At 40.1% G+C, this 17,297-nt stretch overlaps 1 long non-coding RNA gene across 1 annotated transcript in view; it reads left to right on the top strand.

Annotated features, from left to right (window-relative positions):
- The window catches only part of LOC310907227, a 61,375-nt gene that overhangs the window by 27,951 nt on the left and 16,127 nt on the right, over positions 1–17,297 (top strand). The window contains exon 3 of the long non-coding RNA XR_014589571.1: positions 8,291–8,410. This is a non-coding gene — a long non-coding RNA (uncharacterized lncRNA). The remainder of the gene's footprint in view (positions 1–8,290; positions 8,411–17,297) is intronic.

Here is a 17,297-nt window from a genome sequence, read left to right as displayed (position 1 = left end):
ATTTGCATTTAGCTCATAATGAAAGTAAAATATGCAGACCGTTTCAAGTAAATTAAACAATGAAAATTGCAAACCAATAAAACTATTCTAACAGTATGTTATTCCATAGGGAAAAGCCAATAGTTAATATATTGTAATAACATTAACTCAACCAGACACACAACAGGAAACAGCCACTTAACTCTGGAGTCAGCAACAGTAAATCATTGGTGTTTTCAGCTTAAGGCAAATAGGAGAACTGAGAGGAAAAGCCCTAGTGTTCAGAGTGGACTAGTCAGGTGAACGAGAAGGAACATGTTAATAGGACAAACTGAGGGCATGGCAAGACTTGGGACATTCCATTGTACAATTCACATGGGGAACTTCTGTAGTATTGTATTTATATTGCAACAGACACTCTAAAGGTGCTGAGCTGAGTCACATAACCCAGGTCAAAGAAGAAAGCAAGCTGTGTTCCAGACACACGGTCAGCTCTTGCTGATGCCTAGTGTGGTTCCAGCTTCCTTCACTACACTTTGTTGTGTATTGTGGGAGCCTGCACCACACAGAGAGGACAAGCTGCCTGAAGATCAGCTGTCTCTCACACAGAAGTTGCCACACCTGCCCAGTTAAACATGCTCTCACCAGAGGGAATAGCATATATATGTGGCACATAATTGCAACTTGAGTGTTTGTTTCTTAGGGAAATACACGGGAAGGGGCACAAGGGTCTTTTGATTTTCAAAGCACAAATCAAATCACCCTCACAGGCTGGAGGCTGCATCAGAGACTTTGGAAATTCGGAAGGGTACACATGCATATGCAGACATGTTGCAGTGTAAATTTGAGATTTCAGAAGTTCTGTATGTTTTTGTTACGTTTTATTATTTGTTTATAATGGTTTATCCCTAACAGCCCCATCCCCGAAGCCCCCAGATGATCTCTCCCTCTGAGACCCTGTCAATCACCTTGTAAGATCTGGAAGATTCTGGGGAAAAAGCCCTGGGATTTGGCTAGGTGCTAGGGCAACACCTTTCTCCTTAGTTCTGTTAAGTTCCCCTGTTCTGGGTCACACCTCCCCTCTCCTGCTATTGGTTCTGGGTTCTCCCCTCCTAGGGGATGCCCCCCAGGTTTTTAAGGGGAAGACTGAAGCCCAGACCCTGCTTTTGCACGTGGGCAGCTGTGGGAGAGGAATAAAGCCTGGTCAAACCCACTGAAGTGTCCGCTCTTTCTTCCACATTGCCAACCACGCTCCAGCCTGGGGTCCAGACCTGCCAAAACCTTCATCATATGGTGATCAAGAGAGCTAGCTAGCTGGTGAAGCAGCTCAAAAGTCACCATACAGACAAACAATTTTTGCTTCAATTTTTGTCAGCATATACCAAGCACAGATTACTGACTAGGCCTGTACCATTTACCTGGGAAGCATCATAAGATGTGAAAGACCATAAGCTGTGAAAACTGCAGTATGAGGAACTGCTGCAGTTCCTCAGAGGGATTTTGCACAGTGAAGGAGACTGTCATAATGAGGTCTTCTACCCACAGACTACCTTGAATGTGTGCACTGAGCTTTTGGTTTAAAGTCCTTTGTAAAATAGTTTTTAAGTGCCTAGACTCTCCCCATTCCACTGTCTTTGAAGAAAGGGATTTGGAAGGATGGGGTGCTGTGCTTAAAGTTCCAGAAAAATCACTATCTAGCTCCCATATAACCTGGGCAAATGGATGAGACATCATCTTTTGGTGATATTTCATACGGACATTGTGTTCAATGCTCATGAACCTGATGCAAAAAACCTCCCAAACCCCAAGAAATTTGTGTTAGAAATTCCAATTATACCAACCAGAAGTTATGACACTTTCTCTACAGCTTTCACCTGTTCCTGGTAACTTGGCCATCTCAGGGCACTAAGCAGTGTGTTGGAGATCACAGACTGGGGGAAGACCACAGACAGGGGGTTGTGTAATATACCCTGATTTTTAACCAGTGGTGAGGAAATAGGCTGTGGCTAATTGGTGTGCAGAAAGGACTGAAGGGTTCAGTGAGTAACTGAGGCATTGCCTTCAGAAAAGTTAATCTGTTCCAATCCATCAAAAAACAGCAAAACAACTGAAGTATAAAATGACCAGGCAAGGAATTAATTTGCTTGAATGCATGGAAGAATTTGTGTCTATGTGATATATTCAGATACCAGCTCAAGGATTTGCAACATACAAAATTAACTGGTGTAGCAGAGAGGTGAATCTTAAATGGCCTCACAGTATCAATAAAACATACTGGAAATAATGAATTTTCCTAGATCAGGGTAGTATATAATTTCATCATCTTCCTTCTGAAATCTATGTTTTTAAACCAAGGAGCTGATCCAACCCCCTGCCTTTATGGAAATGCTCATACTGACTTCAGTGGACTTTGGGTCAGGCTTCTGACAAATATCACATGAGTTTTTTAATGTCCTGAAAGGTTTTAAAATACATAAACTTTAGGGATTTTTTCAGCTGAGTAATTATATGCCTTAATTTTTCATGGAAAAATTCATGGAAGTCCACAATAGAGATTTGGAGTAATATACAAAAAGCTCATGCAAAGATCTACTTGTTTCAGTCTAAAATAATTAGTAAGGCTAATAATTAGTAAGGAGTGCAAATCAGTTAGTTTTCTTTATCACTTGCCAACAACTAGATTGTGCCTGCATGGAAATTTTCTTTCTTCTGCCTTAATGGCCAGAGAACTTTACCAGTTGGTTCATAATTATCTAAACCCTGTTGTACCCCAAAGTGAAATGAAATAACATGTCAAGAGTTTCAAATTGCCAGCTGTTGTGAAGCTGCAGTTGGAACATAAAGAAATTCTGTGATTAGAAAACATCCCCTGTCTCTCTCTCTCTTTTAATTTAAAGAAATCACATCCATCAGGAGGAACAGAAAATTCTTTCAATGGGCTTTTTGTCATCAGATAGTGAATTACTGAAAAAACTGGTTTGAAGGATGCCATTTATTATGTGCTGCTTTGAACTGATACACCACTCACGGTTGCTTCTGTCCTATGCTCATGCTTCATATAGAGCAGCAACCTGCTAGTGCTAAACATCCTGATCGCACATTGTTATTAAAATTACATCTGGAATAGACCTGGCCCTTTATGTTTTAAGTTTTTGTGTTGTTATGGATGTATTTCCCCATAAAGACAAGTATAACTGACATATCAAAAGATATTTGTTTCAAGGAGAGCAACATTTTGCAACTGAAAATGATATAGGCCAAAATTTGTCACCTCATATAGCAGATATAGCAGTTCTTCCCAGTAATTTATTGGCATGGGTTCCAGCAAGGGCAGTTGTACCCTGCTTGGAAAGCAGTTTTTTTATGTGAGCAGAATACAAATCATGTCTTTGCTCTTTACTTTATTTTCTACATATTTTCAGTGCTTCCTGTAGTCAGCAGAATGACTAAAATTGCTGGAAACTCCCCCTGAACCTTTATATATATATCCAAGAATTTGTGTTATAAAACTTAGCAATAATTTTTTGTAGCATAATGCTGCCATGGAACAGCCAAGGAAATTCATTCAGTGGGAGAGCCATGACTCCTTTCTGCTCAGTTTGATCTGCTCAGACATTATAAATCTTTTCCAAATACTTAACATTAGCTGATGAGGAAGGGAATTCTGGGAGGGTCATAAGCTTACAAGTAGCGCTGTGCACTGAATTGCTAGGATGCTATCACAGTATTTGCTCTGCAGCATTCACTGAGATCACATGGATCTAACCGAGCTCCTCACTGGACTCCTTCACTGTCTCTGCTACAGTTGGTCCATTGCTAAACTTCCTTCCACACTGTAAACCTCTGTGCAAAGTAAACATTTCTTCTACTCAGCTTAAGAAAGTTTTGTTTAAAATACTATTCTCAAAGTATTAGTTGTTCCTTTTGTAAACAAATAAAACTATTGTTGCAGCAGGTATTTCATATTATAAAAAGTCAGTAAAAGAATTTGGGAGAATATTGACATACTGACAATCATTCCCCCGCATATCTGTAAACACACACTAAGAAAAATCTATTGTAGGTTGTTTGAGACAGTTTTTGGTGTAGAATTTTGCTTCACAATAAGAGTAACAAAGGAAGAAACTGTGATTTGCTCATGATTTCAGATAGTTCTATATGATCTATGTGTTTTGGATGAATATGCCTGCACTTTGCCATTAATTAGCAGTGTCTGGAAATGCACGTTTCATATGTATGGATCATGGAAAGGTGATCACACTGCCAAGTGCAAGGTATTATTTACCAGTATTTTTGTAGGTGGATTTGTCAGAAGAGCACAAAATATATAGCACAGACTTTTCTCTTTATAAAATACATTACTTTATATAGCAAGGCAGTTACTTTCCAGAGCAATGAGGAATGTAAAGAAACATTGCAATAATGGTGGTTGAGAAAGGGCATCACTTTATCACTTTATTTTCCCCCATCCTTTACACACCTTGAGATTTTTATCTCCTTATATAACTACTCCTTTGTACTCCTTTGGCCTTATTTGCTGAAAAGGTCTGACAAGGTCTAGGGTAGTGGAGTCAAATCTCGAGTTGTTTTGAGCCCATTTTACTTGTTGAAGTTTATCACCATGTCTAAAATTAGAAAAGGATGTCCCTATGATGGGCCTTCTGAGTGTGCTGTGACCGAAGACATAGTAATAACCCATAAAATATTTCACTATAACGTATACTTGAGAGTACAGAGATGTAAGAATTGGGTGTTTAGAAATCAGTGCTTTAAAAATGCACACCTTGTGTTTTTTTCTCAGCTGTAAACAGGATTTCAAGTTTTGGATGTGAACAATTCTTTCTTTAAAAACACACAATATTTCTTTAACTCTTGAAGAAAACTTTGCATATTCATAGAAGCTCTTTAAAATGCTTAGGGAGGTGCCAACTCTTTCTGTTTCCCCCAGGAGATACAGGTCAATCGCAAATGTGAGTCTGTACACACTTGTAGTGTCTGCTGATCTCGACAGCACATCCAATAGCAGAGGAAAGGAGTGCTGCTTGGATGGAAATGACAGCAGGTACCTGCAATTCTAAAGTGTTCCGATGTCCAAAATTCTTATTGAAGCACCAGGATTTCAAGCAGTATTGTTAAAGAACATCCCTAAGCTCAGCTTGGGCTGGCAGCCTGAAGAATGCAAAATTCCTTTCCATGACAATCATGACCATGTGAATTCTGGGGATGGTCTAGACCACAGTGCTCATGAGATGATACAGTTCAGGTTCCTGTGAGGACAGAGTAAAGCAGCTAGGAAGATCACAGCCCGGGATATCAGAAGAGCAGGCTGTGGCTTATTCACAGATCTGCCTGGAGAAATCCAATGCGATACAGCCCCAGAGAGAGGAGAGGTTCAGGAAAGCTGTTTGCTTTTCAAAGATCCCCATCTTTAAGCTGAAAACAGAAGGTCTGCACAGATGAACAAGCAGCTCCTGACAAAATCCAGACATAGAAAGGAAGTGTACGAGAGGTGGAACCAGGCATGGGGGAGCCAGGAGGAATGCATCATGAAGGGTTGGGCTTAGAAAAACCAAAGTCCACCTGGAGCTGAATCTGCTGAGGTATGTAAAAGGCATCAGAAAAGGCTTCTACAGGTACTTAGGCAGCAAAAGAAAGACTGGGGAAAATGTTGGACAGCTCCTTAATAGTCCGGGGAATCTGGTGATAAAGAACATGGAAAAGGCCAAAGTACCAAGTGCCTTCTTCACCTACATCTTTACTCATGAACTAATGGCTATATACTAATATACTTCATATACTAATGACCTTCAGGCATTCTAAGTCTCTCAGATACAGGAGAAAATATGGAACGAGGTTCAGCTGTCATTAATTTGTGTCATGTTGTATCTAATTCTTCATTTACACTACATGTGGTTGTTTCAGCCTATAAACTCTTCTAGGCAAGAAAGTGTGTTCATTAATTTGGCTTCAAAAAGATGTTACATGCTTTATGCCAACCAGTGTCTCTGGAGGTATTCTTAAAATAAGTTGCATTAAATGCCTTTGCACTTTGGGAAAGTATACTCCTTATTAACAATCCCTGCCTGATTCTTAATTTAGTTTCTTTTTCTGGTTTGTCTGCACATGTGCAGATAACCAAGCTGCAAATTCCCAGTAGATTTCAGAGGCCAGACTTGGTTGCTGTGTGCAGTAATCTGCAAACACTGTGCTATGTGGTTCAGTCTGCTACACCAACTCCTTCTTACTCCAGGAAATCTTGACAACCACCAGAATATCCCCAAAGAGGAAGGCATGGGAGTTGGGATCTTTCTCACTGCTTCCAAGAAAAGGGATTAAAAATGTTTTTTTTCCCTCCATGGGTAAGTGAATAAATTAGGACGTTTTTTCTTCCTTTTGCTGATCCATGGCTTTACATGTGTGTATCGAATTAAGTAGAATCTATACTGAAATAAAATTGCTGTGGCAGTAATCTTTTAATTCTAGGAAAAAATAAAACCTCCAGGGCAAAAAGCATTGGTAATTAAGAAAATAACTTTAACATTTGCAGATTATGCTGACTCAGGAGTGAGAGAGGTTTGCCTTGAAGTGGTTTCCCTCTGTCCAAAGACTTCCTGCTGCTTTTTAAGCCTTTTGTTTCAAAGCTGCTTACACCGTAGTTTTGCTTTCACCTACCCTCTGTGTTCTCCCTTTGTTTTTAGGGTGGGTTTTTTGTTTGTTTGTAGTTGTTTGTTTTTTTTTTTTGGGGGGGGTGTTGTTTGTTTGGTTTGGTTTGGTTTTGTGCTTGCTGAATTTTCTTGGAAACAACTCTCACCTTTCTGTCTGTTTTTGGCACTTCTGCAATGTGCTCCTGCCTCCCTCCTTCCCCTTGTCCTTCTATCCCTCCTGTTTCTTGTCCCACTGCTGTTGTTGGTTTTCTCCCCAGCACCTCGTACTTCTCGCCTTTTGTTGGGTCCCTGTGGCAGGATTGCTGTCCAGGGCTGGAGCTTTCCTCTGACAGAAACCTGCTCATCCCAGGAATGTAACTGGGGAAGTCCAAGGAGTGGGCCAGAAGACTGGATTCAATTTTCAGCCCCAGTGTTGTCTTGCATGGATAGGATATTTGCCTATAAGAAGCAGCATGATCTTTCATGGGCTCTCAACTTGCTGCTGAGCAGTCTTGTCCCATTTTACTTGGTTTTGGACCAAGAAAACAGGGAATAAAAGTAGTTGCTGAAAGAACAGCACAAGGACAAAGATTTCAGCCCAACAGAATTGGCCTTGCAAAGAACTATCCAGAAAAAAAAAAAACAATATTAAGTTGTGTTTGGACACACTGGCTTAAATAATAAATTTTACACAGGTTTATGAAGAGTGGCATCTTTAAAAAATATTTTTAAGTGAAGGGGTCTCCAGCATGTAAGTATAAATAATATTATTATCAATATATATAAATGATAATGGTGCTCTAAGTCTGCATATACGAGTGATTAAAAACTGTTGATTTCAGCAAAGTAGGAAAAATGGATTGGAAAGCATCAAGAAAGAAAAGAAGAAAGTTCTTTCCCCAAGTAAATTACCATATTGCAAGGAGGTGATGTTGTGGCACTAACTCCAGAAATCTTGTTCTCAGAGCACAGTGGGGTTTAGAGATCCCTGCTGCTACTGGAAGATAGGAAGAAAAATCTGTATTTCACCAAGGGAAGCTCTTGGCAAAGTTCAGCATAGCTGTAGATACATATTTGTTAAAGGTGGGAACACATTTTATTTGAATTCTATTTTTTGCTACAAGTGCTGGGCTCAGTCCAGAGCAATGCTATCTCTTGCCAGTGAGGTAGCAATGTTGACTCAGAGCAGAAACTGGCCCTAAGCGTTTTTATATTTTTTGTTGTCTTTCTTCATAACCGAGTGAATTTTATGTAGAAGAAGTCAAATATGAAATCAGTTATTGTGTTGGGCAAGATGAGAAATATTTTTGAAAAGTAGTAAGTACTTGCCAACTGTTTATATTGCCAAAGCAATTGTTATTGTAGATGTTAAACTACTTCAAATCATCAGGTATTTTTCTGGAAGAATGAGTATCTTGGAAGTAGGAATGACCTCCCAAAGTTATTTCACTCTTGCAAATGATCATCTGTTAGAACATAATAACCAGAATTTCATTTTCTGTCTTTGGCTGTGAAAGATGAAAAACATTTGCTTCTCCTGCCCTTCTTGCTTCCTCTTGTACTCAGGCATTATCTCCTTGGCAGCTGATTAGGATTGTTCCTCAGCAGCCAACAAGCTGCAAATTTCAATTCAACACCATGATTAATCTGTCACTGCTTCCTTGTAGGAGTCATGTATGCTGCTGGCCTGGGGGATCCAGCTGTGCTGGCGTTGTGTCTGGCCTGAAAACTGTGCTTTTGAGGAGATGGTACCATCTTCAAGAGAGAGGGAGGAGACAGGCTGGAGGGTAAGACATCAGTGTCCTCTGTGACTGGCTTTATGAGCTGCCACTCCTGCTTTGTTGTAATTTGTGAAGACCAGTCTGAAAACTGCTGTCTGGTTTCAGCCAGAAAAACACTGGACTACCATGTTGACAAACAGAGGCATTTAGTACAAGATATCAGTGGGTATCAAACCCTGAGACATTATAAGAAAGGATAAATGCTGCTTTTCACAAAAATACTCTGTACATTAGATAATTTCTGGTATTTATCTATACTGACTCACAAGCCAGTGGAAAATCAAGAATAGCGTTTGAAAGTCTTTCTATTCCAGATGTGATCATATCCTCCAGATTGTTGAAAAGACAAATCCAAAACAAGTCCCAAAAAAGGCTGAAGCTTATCCCATTAAGACTATCTTAAATTTTACATTGATCTCAATGTGCATGGTCTGCAGGTGGTTCTCGGCAGAGAAAGGGAAGTTGAGTGGATTGTGCATGCCTGTTCTGCAGCACAAGTATTGCCATCCATCCAGGTGGGAAGTCTTCTCTCCTGTGCCAGGCAAATGTCCATGCTTGGAGCTGGGCATGTAAAGCAAGATATGCTGAGCTTCTTAGCTTCTGACCTTATGTATTCAGTCTTCCTTATAATAAATGAACTCTATTAAAAAGTCAGTGCTTGGCTTTTAAAAAAAGTAATACCCTATTTCTGTAGATACTGTAGTAGTTTCTGGGTGCAAATATTAGAGAAACCATCCATTCTCCAGCAGATATTACTGCAATGTCAGTGCCAGGATTACGTGATGAATTGCCATGGGTTGTTAGTGGTTCACTTTTTTCTGCAGGATTGTTTGAGCTGAGAGATTTCAGTAAATATCAAGCTTATTCTAAATTTTGATCTCTTAACTGGAGCCTGTAGAACTGTTTTGTTAATCTTGTAAGTTATGTGAAGGACTATACTACAGAATGACATTAGTGACTACTTGAAAGAATCTCCTGCTAAATAATACCTGTTATCACTGAAATAAAGGTAATTTATGCTCCATCTGGGTCACTAATATTTTTTTTTTATTTTTGCCACAAAGCAGGCATTTGCTTAGGATGGGAAGAAAAATTTGGAAGCTTAATTGGTGTACATGAAGTTTTACAGTGGTAATATACATGTAATGCAATCAGTAATAAAACATTTGTGTCTCCTGATGTTTATTAAAACACTTATCTTATTTGCATAGAAATGGCTAAACAAAAAATTAAACACTCCTTGGAAGCAGAGTGGCTGAAGCTAATTTTTTCTCATTGTTTTGGAAACAGATGTGTGATCATGTCTTAGCCCCAATGAAAGTTAGTGCAATTTACCTACCAATCTGTCCTGGGATAAGCACAGCTGATAATCGCCTTCTTCATATCAGAATCCAAGTCTCAGACTTATTCCAAAGAAATATTACTCTTTCAAACACTCTTTCTTCCTATCCAATACTTCTTATCTCACAAATTTGTTTTAAAACTGTTAAGATGACAACTTTCTGACAAGGTAACTTTCCTTCCAGTTGAATTATTTCAGAGAATTCCATCATACTGAGTAAAAAAATATTATTTCCAGTTAAATAATGGATACAGAGACTGTGCCAAGCAATCTGTTGAGATTAGGAGGTCTCTGGCCTGACAACAGAGCTCAGTGGCTAGTGTTATTAATTTCTCTGGGCTGTAAAATTGCTTATTTTTGCTGTCCAAATAGAAGAACCCAGGGGTTTAAATAGTTGTAATAAATAAGGAAGTAGTATATAATTTAAAATGTGAGTTATATAAAAATAGATTTAGTGTCAATGAAGTGTTAGAAATATCAGGTCAAAGGGCCTGCTGCCAAGAATTGACAGAGGCTCTCTGACTTCCATGGATTTACTCTAGGAGTGTATTTGCACAGTGATTGATCTCTAAGAAATGCCAGAAGCAGAAAACAAACTATTGTTGCTTGCAAGTGTAACACTAAAGCCTGAACAGGAATATGAACAATTTAGGGATCACAATGCAGAAAATTCTATTAGGAAGAAAAGGAATGAGGTAGGCTGGAGAATTGATGGGAGGAAATGCTGGAATGACAGCTGGCAGAAAAAAATATTTCTCTAAACTAATTTTTGCTGTCTCCTGCAATAGTTTCAAATTGAGTCTGGGAACACTGGAAAGGAATTTGGAACCTGAGTAAATGATTGCATGGAGAGAGAGTAAGCAGCAACTAAGAAAAGAGATTGCTGACATGGAAAAGAAAGAAAAGATTTCTTGTAGGTTTATGGTGAATTTAAATGTTTGCTGAAGAATAACGTGCAGAGAGCTGAAGCACAAAGATAAAGGACAAACCTTACCTCTCCAAGGTGACAAAGAAATTGGCTGGTAATAATGCATAAATGCAAGGCTACTGCTGAAACTAAATCCTGATGCATAAATAACATTTCACATGCTTCTGTGCTTTGTTTGACTTGGCTCTTGAACCTTTGCATCAGTAAGTGTGATGATTTATGCAAAAGAAAAAAATTCTCAAAAGACAGACTCTGGGTCCTCTCAGCCATGAGATGCTGGGCCACACTGAACAATGGTTATTTTGTCAAGATGCAGAGACCTCAGCTGCATGGTGTGCTGGTTTTGGCTGGTGTCAAGTTAATTTTCTTCACAGTGGCTGGTGTGGAGCTGTGTTTTGGGCTGGGGGTGCTTGGGAGGCAACACAGCTGGAACAGGTGACCCAAATTGACATTCCAGACCATGCTCAGTGCATAAAGTGGGAGGAAGAAGGAGAAGGTGGACATTTGGAGTGATGCTATTTGTCTTCCCAAATCACCATTAGCAAGCTCCTACTGTAGGCTTCCCTTGCAGCCTCTGACTGCTGGTTATTTCCTGCTAAACTATGACTGCACATATTAGTTTGCAGATTCTAAATGCAGCTTTTACCCAACTAGACTATGGCTGCAGGTTCCAACAACAGGCCCTAACTACAGATCCAGATGGACTTTGCAGCAATGATTCCCTCTCCCCAGAATCCTGCTTCAAAATCCTCTTCTTCATGCTCCCCAAGGTCCCTCCTCCATAATAATTCCCCACCACTTACCAGCTCACCCCCCCGCCCACCTTTTATCTCACTCATCTTTATTGGCTATAGCTGTTACACATCAGGGGTGAGGCGGTGGGTAATTAACACAGCTGTTACTTATCAGGGGTGAGGTCACCTGTATTCTCTTCTCCTTCAGGACCAAACTTATAACTGTCTGAAAAACTTGTCACCATCATCCATCTTGGGTGTAGCTCCTCTTCAGAGGCTTTTGACTGCCCAAGGTGTACCTGTTGAAGGCCTTTAATAAACATCCACTTTATTGTCTTATTGTTGTCTAGCCTCTGTTCTAGGTAGCCACTCCAAGGCATCAGCTCATGTAAAACACTGTATGCAAAAATGAAATGTCAAAATACTCCAGGAACCTGAGCCTGTGTTGATAACAGTGAGTGGACAATGTCAGTGTCATACATCCCAGTAGAAGCACTGGGGAATTTTGCAAGTGCTCAGGGTTTTAGAGGAAAGATGTGTACTGCCTGCATAGCTGGGAAGACAGACAGAAGTAATCCTCAGGGTCTGCTTAGAGATTGTTTTTAGGAGAATGCTCACAGACATCTTGAAATTCCAAGGACAAAAGAATTAAAGAAAAACAGAAAAATAAAATGCAATAGGAAAACACTGGATAGTCTCATTAAAGGCACAAAGATGAATTCAGCACTTCAGGCTTTACATTCACACTCTGTAGCTGAGTTGGAATAATACCATTGTTTGAGAGCAGAAATAGGTGATAAAATGTGACAGCTGGGGCTTGTTCAATGCATGAACTTCTGTCAGGGCTATAAAATTAGTCAGATTTCTTAGATTAACATGACTCACCCTGGTTCTTCCAAGTCACCTTTGATTGTTTGTCTGGATATGATGGCCAAGCATTGCTTTGTTGGGAAGCAGGTTTCTAGGACAGAGACCTCTTCCACAGACAGAACAAGGGTGTAACCTCTGAGGCCTGGCAGGCAACATTGGCTGTGAGCAGCTGTTACTGGCCAATAATCTACTCAGATGTAATGGCAGTGATGGTCAGGAGACACACCTGATCAAGGGGCCATCTTCAAAGCAAACCAAATGGTGATAAGTCACTGAACCCCCAACCACTGCCTTTCCCAGCTTGGCCAGAGCTCTCCTGCTTCCACTGGAGGCTTAGCTGCCTTCTACAGTGCCACTTAGAGCCCTTTGTGTACTTCACTACTTGGGTTTCCTTTCTTCTCACTCATAAATAGATGTTTTTTCCACTTGCTCTGGCTTTACAGCCATCTTCCCCACAAGCTTTAGCCCAGGAACACATAACTGAAGTGACTGGGCCAAGCATCTGAGAAGTCTATATTATCTGCAATTATTGTTCAACATTACAGTGGGCAATTTAAATATATTTTCATTTTTGCTTACATTAATTATTTGGTGGTTGTGTCCATGCAGTGGTCTATCCTTTTGTTCATAATTTATTATCCCTTGAAGTAACTGTAAATGAAGAGAAAACAAAATTTTCAGGAAAATACTTGTATTTTTTTGGGTATAATTTTCACTCATAAACATATTTTTCCCTTCCTCTGGCTTTACAATACACTATTCTCTACACGATTCAGCACAGGAAGGCATGACCTAGGTGACCAGACCAAGCCTCTGAGAACTCATTTGGTTTTACTATCTCTGATGAGAATGGAAAAGCTCTGCATGTCCTCACTCATGCTGTCATAAGCAAGAGCAACCATTTAAGATATTAAATATTCTGTACTAAGGCACATTTTGAAAAGCTTGAGCAGGGAATTTTTAGTTATGTCTGCTCAAAGGATGCTGGTCCCACCATGTTTTAAGGAATCTGTCCAAACACATTAATTCTTAGGAAGGGAAGCTTAGGAACACATTTAGGTCCTGCTAACTATGATGAAGGGGTCTTCTGCAATCAGAGCCAGAATTTCCCCAGGGAATTTCAGTGAATGTAAAGACATAGACTTCACTGTTACATTAATTTGTGCATATTCCCACTACATCTAAGAAAAAATAAAGAGAAATTGCACTGAATCTGTATTTGGATGTTCTCTGCATTCAGTCAAGAGCTTTTTCTTCCAATCATGCCTAAGATGCTGTTATTTATAACTTTCTGAATTAGAAGTTTGCTTTTTATATTTGTAGGAAAAGTTACTCTATGATGATATCCTGTAGATTGACTAGTAATCCCCTGTAGTTGATTAATTTCTAATGAAGAATACCATTTCTGTGTTTTCATTTTGTTCTCTGCAAATTTTATGATCTGTTGAACAAACAGCATTCCAAAAGGATCTGTCATAATTGAAGTTATGCAAATATTTTTGATTGATTTTGTTAAAATAATATGACTTGGTTTTATTATCTCTGCCACTAAGCCTGACATTCACTTATCTGAAAATTAAATATCTGCATCTGAATTGCTATGATGCTTATACAGCAGTATTTAGGATCTGTGCAATGTTGCAGTTCTAAAGCAAATCTCATCCTTGTGTCTGTTGTCAGCTCAGTTCTTGGAGCAGTTGTTCTGCTTAGCTGAATTCCTTTAAGAGGAAATTGAGCCAAAACCTCTCTTCCAGGTGTGCATCAAATGTCCTTCTATCTCTAGAAAGGCACAGTGCTCTAAATGAATCCTTCAAACAATTTTGAAATGTGCTTGTGGTGGAATAGCTGCCCTAGGTAGGATAGCTGGTCTAGGGGAGCCAGACTAAATCAAGTCCAAACCAAACCCCATATGGATATGGGGTGGACATCAGGACTTCAGCACCATCTGCTTTGCTCTTCTGCTGTGTCAAAGCAGATGCTAAACCAAAAATGGCTTTAGTGTCCCACTATAGTCAACAGAGAGAAACAGGTCAAGCAACACATCTATCCAAGGCAACATTTGGTTTAGAGTATCAGAGCTACCTATTTCTCTCCATTATTAAGGGATTATACAATGGCTCAGCCATCAGTCTTTTAAACACCTAAGTTAATGCAGATGAATCCCATTACCTTGATTTTTTACTCATGGCTCTCTATGAGACATTCTCAGATGGTTCCATCTCCCAGCTAGATGGGATGGCTTTGTATGTGAAGAGAGGATTGCACATGCTGTATTTTTCAGTGCCCATATTTTAATTCTTCCCTTATTCCTCTGTGGTTTCTGCTCAAATGCAGGTTTGGAAGGAAATGGAGGAGTTGGTCTGAGCTTGACCTGGCTGAAATCAACAGCAGAATTGCCCTTGGTTCACCTGGTGCAGCTCTGCCTGATTTACCTTGTTTTCCAAAGTCCTTGGTACTTCTGTAAATCAGATCCCAGGCACCAAGAGCTGAGGAGGACTGAGCTGGTGATAGCCACTGAGAAGTGAGGTTGTATGACTCACTTGGAACTTCTGGACAACAGCAGGAAGGATGGGATAGGGGCACCAGTCAGCATCCAGCATGGTCTTGCCACAGTGGTGTCCTTCACCCGCATCCTGTAACAAAGCAAGGGCTGAAGGGTTACTCTGTCTGTGTCTGTGACTCCTGTTCAGGACTGAAAGGGTCTGTCTGATAAGGGTCCTATGGGAAACTGGTGTATGAACACGTCCTGAGGGACTGCCATGGGATGTATTATATACTGATGGCCTTAATCTTGGCAGATCCTAAATTCTCTTTGTTTGGCTTCCTAACCTTAACAGTGCTCTTTAACTTACTTCTGGTACCTTGAGCTTTTTAGGCTCATAACCTCCCACATGTATTCTCAGAAATCAGTCCTGTGCCATAGTCCTGATACTTCAGCTGGCCTTACAGCCTCATTGAGCCCATCTTGAGCCTAACTCATAGACTCAATTGTCCATGCCGCTCCTTCAATCCATTCTGTCTTTAAATTTTGCATTATACAACCTATCCCATCCAATATCACACTATAGACCTTTCTCAACCCTGCATGACATATAAAATATATTTATTTGCTTGATTTTTCTAAGCAAATTAGCAGTTGACTTCCAAGAATTATTATGCATGCTTTATGTCTTGATTTAATAAATTTGTGCAAGTGGAAAGCCCGGGAGGGAGAGACAAAGGCATCATTGCATGGGTGCTTTGAGTTCTTTTACTGGCAATTTATTAGACTAATTGGGCATCACTAGCACAGTGATTAGCTAAAATGAGAACCATTGTTTTATTTATTTAGAATTTACAAGTATTAGCATGGCAACACTTGAGCTGCTGGCTGCTGGTATTTTTTATTTCCCTTTTGATATTTTCAGATTCTTTACTATTTATTGTACCACAACAAACTGCTTAGAAGATGTGTTTGCAAAGCTTTCTGTTGAAACTGAGAAGTTCCCCATCAGTGTCATTTCCAACAAGCATGAAAAGGTTTCCAGCATCTTTCAATAATTGTCCACAGCGTAACTGAGCAACTGAGTCACATGTAACAAATTGTCCTAAATCATCTAAGAGTTAGTGCTATAAATCCAGGGAAAGTTGAACAAGTTCAGCATGAGCTTTCAGAAAAGCTTTACAGCACAGGGCAGGCTAAGTCCTGATGAGTTCTGTGCTGGCAGTAGTGGGAAATGCCTGTCTGCAATTTGAAGGTGTTCTCTATGCCAGCCCTTTTGCAGCCTGTCAGTAATTAGCAGCCCGTGGGTGTGTAGACCTGGGAAGAGTAATGTCAAGGCCTCTAATTTTCTTGAAGAGTGCACCCTGTTAAGCTATGCTGAGCCACAATAAGTGCTTGTCTGCTTATTAGCAACTTTGAGATCACAAAAAAATGCACAGACGTCCCCTATTATTCTTTAACCAAGTGTGAGCCTCTTCCCATCCTTCTGTCATACAAAACATGTTGGTGTCAGCACATCAGACACTGGACTCCCTGCAGAAAAGCCATGGCATCTGATTTTCCAGCTGCATCTGGGTGCTCTCATGCTGCACTTTGCTTCACCCCAGCTCCAAGCACACCCTCTGCAAATAAGAAACTGGCTCAGGGACATCACCTTGGCCAGATCTCTGCCCCTAGAGAGTCCACAGGCAGAGGCAATAAAGGTTTTGGATGGGACTCATCTTCCTCACTGGTCTAAGCATCCTTGGCCTCCTCAGGGGGCAGCGGCTTGTGCATAAATTTTCCCTGCCAGACAGGCATGCCCTGCCTGGGCTAAGGAAACTGCCATTTTATTTTAAATACATCCTTTGTTTCTCAAGGGAGAACTGTGTCTTTTTTTCATATTTATTTTTATGCAGTTTGTCTGTCAGTCTTCCCTCCAAACTTGTGATTATGTCAGACAGCTTCAGCCAAATTTAAAGAGGGCTTCTATTCTTTCTGGATCTGCTATTTTCCACCTGCTATTTTCATCTGCTGCCACCTGATTCTTGTATCAGAAGAGACAGTGAATTGTCACTGTCTGGGTACCTTTTCTCTGTGTTTTTTTCCTCCAGAACATCTGTGTATAAACTGCAGTTAGCAGAAAAAACCAAAATGCCAAAGAATTGTCAAAATAAAATAAGACTCTTAAACTCCCACATTCTAAATTTTGGCACAGATTTGTTTGGTTTAAACATGGCTTGGACTGAGTACCTGGTAAGTGTTTTAAGCAGCCACTGCACGGCATGCTGTGTACTGTTGTTTTCAGATTGCAGAGCTGCTGTTCATGAACAAGACATTTCTGGCAAGATTACATAAAATTACAATTCTGCCAGTAATTCTTGCTACTCAGTGCTAAAGTGAACAGTACAAGAATAGTACGTACCTGAAAACAAAAAAGCACCTCACTATGCCCCAAAATCCAAAATAAGATGATTGTATTTCAAAAATATGTATTAAAATGGGTTGTTAAGAGAGGAAAGACAAAGAGGGGAATCCTGGGCTTGGCTAGTGCTGAG

This window comes from Zosterops lateralis (genome assembly GCF_965231275.1).
Source record: "Zosterops lateralis genome assembly, chromosome: 3".
NCBI lineage: Eukaryota > Metazoa > Chordata > Aves > Passeriformes > Zosteropidae > Zosterops > Zosterops lateralis.
Note: the sequence above shows the minus strand (reverse complement) of the source record. Positions and strands in the feature narration are given on the sequence as shown.